Source organism: Saccostrea cucullata, unplaced genomic scaffold, assembly GCF_032062105.1.
Source record: "Saccostrea cucullata isolate Sc308-1 unplaced genomic scaffold, CSIRO_AGI_Scuc_v1 ctg5570, whole genome shotgun sequence".
In the NCBI taxonomy this organism is placed as follows: domain Eukaryota; kingdom Metazoa; phylum Mollusca; class Bivalvia; order Ostreida; family Ostreidae; genus Saccostrea; species Saccostrea cuccullata.
Genome location: NW_026929539.1, coordinates 8,243 through 14,286, shown reverse-complemented (window position 1 = coordinate 14,286; position 6,044 = coordinate 8,243).

The window sequence follows — 6,044 nt, the reverse complement described above, 5'->3', positions numbered from 1 at the left end:
TGGATTAAATATATGATGCTTAAATGCAAAATTGATAAAAGAAAAAGAAGTATATCCATCTTATGCACATAAAACAGTTTAATTTTAAACGCTATGACTTAATTTAACGTTTCAATCGTCAGCGTCCGGCTTACTTACGGAAGAGCATGTTCTACGTATGAACAAATTCTGGAACGAGATTAGTTATTGACAAACAGGTTAAAGAAGCAAGAATATCAGCAGTCTCGATAAAAGTAATCATCTTTTATTTACATTTACTTTGTTTGGCTCTAATAAAATTTTAAAGCATTATAAAATTACAAGTGATAAATACACATAACACACAAGAACGAATCACCAAAGTCTGTCTGGTATATGAATACAGGGACTACGCCGTTAATGTATAAACAAAGCCAAAAATTTATGTCTGTTACGACGCACTTTGAAAAATTACGCACTTTGAAAAATTTTTTCAAAGTGCGTTAAATTTGGGACCAAATCAATTATCAACGCACTTTGAAAAAATAAAATTTCTTTTCAAAGTGCGTTGATATCGACCATATTAACGCACTTTGAAAAAAAATGTATATGGCTTGGTCAATATTCTTGCAAATCTTAGTTCTGATAAATAATTGAACATGTTGGATAACTTTTCGGTGATAAGGTCACTTCAGGATGCGAAAGTGAGCGATTTATATTTTTCCATATTTTGAAAATTCTTTCTCTTTTAATTGTTTTACTGTACTTAATATTTTCCAGTTTGCATGCATTTAATGTAAACTAAAATTTATTGAAAGTTTCAACGTCACACCAGTTATGCAAATATATTTGTGTGTAGCTTAGGCATCGGTACCGGTGGGGGGGGGGGGGGGGTAGTAGTCACACAAATATTTTGCAAAGATATACATAATATGATAGGCATTAAAAATTGGGACTTACCTTGGGGAGTCCACTTTGCCGCCCAAGGCTATAGTATGTATAAGAAAAAATGAGTTGGGTAGAGAGACATTCTATATGCTCATATTCTCATTGTCTTCAATGAGGATAAATAAATGCACATAAACTACAGTAAAGACGTCGCGCACGATGTTGGTGTCAAAAAGTTAAAAATTACTATTGCGGCGGCATTTGCGCTATTTTCATAATTTTAAAACAATTCACTATATGAAAACTATATATCATTCGGTTGGTAATTGTATACTTAATACATTTTAACAAAAATATTGATAAAAAAATTCCATTTGTCAAAGATATTAATTTGAATATTCCGTCAATTACGTGAAAAACGCATGTAGACCGGTAAAAGGGGCGTCGCACACGCAATAAAAAATTGTTGATCATTTCCATAAAACACACAATACAAACATAAAATTTGGCAGAAAAATTCAGAATTTGATGTAAATGATGTAAATTCTTAAAATTTTAATGTCATTCAATCCGTATGCTCTGAACGCGTCGCTTAAAATCCAAGAAAGAGGTGTAGACGCACGTTAATCGACGAAATATGGGATACACCAAAAAAGTCTTCAGTTACTTAGAATAATAATTACATGAGCTAAATCTATTTTTAAATTACATATCAATAATCCTTTTTGTGTGTTAAGAACTATATTTTATAAAAGACTGATATTTTTGGTTGATATGCATGTTGGATTTCTGATATTCAGCCGATTTATTGTGAGGATGTTGAATAAGGTGGTGTGTCACAAAGTTTGGAGTTTCAATGTCACAAAGTTTTTAAGATTCGTAAAATGGCTAATTTTGTAATGCAGGGTGAAAAATTTATGTTGAAAATTATTTCAATTTCTACAAAATGTTGCCATGTTATTAAGGAAAAGATCTCTAGACAAATATTTAACTTGCGGTGTCTTAAAATTTAATAATAATTGCTGTTTCACATATATGTACTACATGTAGCTGTATGTCACAATTGAATTTGACGGCAAAAACGTCACATTTAAATGCTAAACTCCAGCAATAACCTTCATTTTAAGAATCATTTTTCTAATTTGGCACCAAACGACATTAAGGAAGGCCCGCACTTTTACGGATCCGGTTCTAATTTTACACATATAAAATAAAATATAAAAAAATTATGATTTTCACTTTTCTATTGATATAAATCTTTTTGATTGATTGAGAATGATTTAGCAAGTAAATATTTGTTTATTATAGTGTTATTGTGCATATGAAGCATATAATATACATTATTTATGGAAATTAAAACTTTGCATTCTGTCCATAAGACCTATATGTCATTTAGAACTTATCCAGACACAAAATTCTTAATTGCTTTTAAAGACCTAAATCTTTTTAATTTTCTTTTAAGCAAACTAACCTGAGATCTATTTTTATCGATTAAGAGCCTATATCATCCATTTAATTTTTATTATTTAAAAATTTTACATTGAATAATTGAAAAAATTGATATTTCAAAAATGGGGGGTTTACGTCTTCAAAAGACTGTTTTGTTAAAATTCTCTGGTCAATCATAATAAAGTAGATGTTTTTGTTAACATTAGATATAATTCTCAATATAGTTTTAAAGAAAAAATGGCATCTAAACATATTGGATTTTAAGAATTATAAAAAATAAAGATATTTTGAGATTTTTTTCTGAAAGGCATGGACAGATTCAACACCGATTTGTTAATGTTTTGCAGTAAAAATTTCAAATTTTCTCTAGGTAAATGAATATTTTTGATCTTCATAAGTTTTAACATAAATTTGATGTGATTTGGTGCATAACTAAGAGAAATATGATATCACACTTTTTTATGTGCAATTTTGGCTGTTGAGTTTTTAGAGGTATGTGTGCTGAGACATGTTGTATGAAAATCAATCTGCAAAGATATGTCTTTTAAGGGTGTTTTAGTAAGTTTAAGACTTGTTCAAAGTATTCAAATTGAAAAATTATCAGTTTGACAGAAAATTCTGAAAGTACGGACCTACCTTAAATACAAAATGTGCAAAATCAATACTTTATTTAGATATGACACTGAGTTGATTCTATAAAGCAGTGTTTGTTTTACAGGCGTTTTACAAAGTCAACATAAATGTCACACATTGTCCAAAATTTATAAATCTAACTATAATTGTAAAAATGTGGTAAAATAAATCATATGTATATTCATTAGAAAGAGACATATTGAAAATTAGAAGATTTTTATGAAATGTACATCTTTTCAAAAATTTATTAGTATATTCCAAAATAATTTTCAATGGAATGGTGACAAAATCCTAACAAAATATAAATCTCAACATCAATGTCACACACGTAAAAATTTGGCGTTTTATTACGCTATTACGTTCAATGCATAAAACGTATTTATAACCTTAAGCGTCCCAAATAAACTTACTCTTACTGCTGATGAGCCTGATATTGATAAAAGAAAAATGTACTAATAATGATTCATCTTAAAAATAACTTAAGGTTTTGAAAGTTGTATTTATATATATTACAGTTAAACATGTGCATTGTATATTGTAATGGTTTCGAATTTATCTCAGTTATATAAAAAGCACATCGATTTAAAATGCGATGTTAAACAAATTTTGTCATTTCTACACAGCTTTTATTAAATGAGACAAATCATGCTTCATATTTTCCACCCGCAACATGCATGCAAAAGGGCAGAGAGAGAGAGAGAGAGAGAGAGAGTTTAGACCTAAAATATCTGCATCAAAGTACGGCTACGTATAATATATATTTCCCTTTTGGATTTTTCTGAAACTAAGAGCCCTTTTCTCGCAGATTGAAACAGACACATTTTTTAGATAGACTATATGAGGAGAAACATTAGTAAAATACAGTTGATACTTTGTAAGACAGTCCATGATGATACCCGACCGGAAGAGAATTTCATTTTAATCCCGGGATCAATTAAGATTTAATCACAAACTCATAAATATCAAATAAAGCAAAGTTTATAAAAACTATTTTTTTCTTTACTCGAGACCCATTCAACAAATATTGAATAAATAACAGAATAATTTATTTGCTGTATTATATATCTATACACTGAACTACTTATGTAATTGGCGGAATTACTGGGTTTTTATTTTTTTCTTCGTAGAAAAATGTTTGCGAAAAAAGCAACGTCAAATTAATATTCTATAACCTCACGTAAAATAACGTCATTTTGACGTTACCGAAACTGACACCAACACCTTGCGCAACGTCGTAACGTTTTTGAACGATATAATTATTACAAATTGATTCTCTCAATTGCCAAAATCTAAGTCTAGAATTTTTGTTTTGCACATATTTTTAAAAAAGTGCGTTGAATGTCCACATGGTAAAAAATGTTGATGCACACTCTTAAGCACTTTTTTTTCAAAGTGCGTTGATTTTGTCCCAATTTTAACGCACTTTGAAAAAAATTTTCAAAGTGCGTAATTTTTTCAAAGTGCGTTGCCACATACGATTCATTTGTATTTCTTTGTTGCAAAAATATAGTTTATCATTTTAGTTTGACAAAATAAATAAAACTTTATCATTGTGCACTATTTTCGTTTCCGGATCAATGAAGCTGTTCCAAAGACTATTCTGTTAATTGCAACTTACATGAAGGATAAGGCGGGAATTCAAAATAGAAAAATCAAAATTGCGGAAAACATAGGGGATAACAAATGTAACTATAAGCATTGAATTATCATTTTTTGGATGATGCAGTCTCATAACTGCAATGTTGCCAGTGAGAGGAATACAACAGTAAGTTGACCAGCTCAGAAAACCAAATTGCGGAATTGTTTTCTTTCATTTTTCGTGTGAATGTAATGATTATAATAGTCTACTGTATAAATGGAGGTTTTTGTGGTTGTAAGGTGGCGATTTAAGAGATGGCAGGACGAATAACCCGCTCGTAACATGGCTCTGTTTCGCGTTAATGTCACCAACACGGTTGATTGAAAACCATTCCCAGGCCCTCTCTGACAACGAGTAACAAGTTTTTTGGGGGAAAATTTACAAGAAACTGCTTAGTTAACAGTTGTTTCCTTTTTTTCATTAATTAGGCAATTCGAAAACAGGAACTTGAACTTCCATAAACTGTTCCAAGATTGCAAGAAGTTCATATTGTCTCTAAATATTGAAAAACGATGTGCATACCTCATGTGCATCAAATAATGCAAACAGATTTGTGGAAAAACTTGCCGTCATCAAAGTGCACGTGTTTTGGGGCTTTTTAGCTTTTTCCCTACCTGACGTCATACATTTTACGGTTGAGTAATTCTGAACACTCATTTTAGTGCATAGTAACAACATTTCTCTTCTGACCAATTTTCTTAATTTTCGGTCATGCGGTCAAATTTTTTTCGAATATTATGCTACCCTGCGCTTCTTTTTCCTTTCAGTATAGCAATTCTCCCGCACAGTTAATCTTCCCATCTAAGATTAGTATTACTGTATCAAAAGGTTTCATTTCTATTAATTTTATTGACATTACTTTATAATAACTGATTATTGTTTAATAATTCTTCGGAGTTTCATCTCCTTGAGTTCCTTATCAAAGATACGTTTAAGTCCTTTAGATTAATCCATTATTAAATGTTTTTTACGCCATTTCTTAAAGGTACAGTCAAACTTATCTTAGCGGCCACCCGAAATCAACGGCCACTTGCGGTCAGCGGCCACTTTCAATTCCCCCCGACGATTTTTCCTATATATTTTAACTGGAATAAACGGCCACCTGTGTAACGCGGCCAGCGGCCACTCAAATCCTCCCCCAACAGCCTTATTGACACTGTAATAGGCGGCCGTTTCGTCACTTGTTGCGATTCTATTACGTCTTTTAAACTCATTCGCTTGGGTAATTATATCCCGATAGCCAATTTAACCCAGCTATTAATGCAATTAAACAAATTAATATTGGATACACTGAACTCTGTGTTTATGAAAAAAAAAACCTGTTAGATGAATTTGTAATTATTTTTCAAGATCGCCGATTGAAAAATGAACAGAATTTAAATACAATTGATACTTTCCTCTACCTAAAGAAATTCACACCTTTTAGATTTTGATTCCATGTAGAAACCCTAATTGCTACTCTTGTGAAAACAAAGTG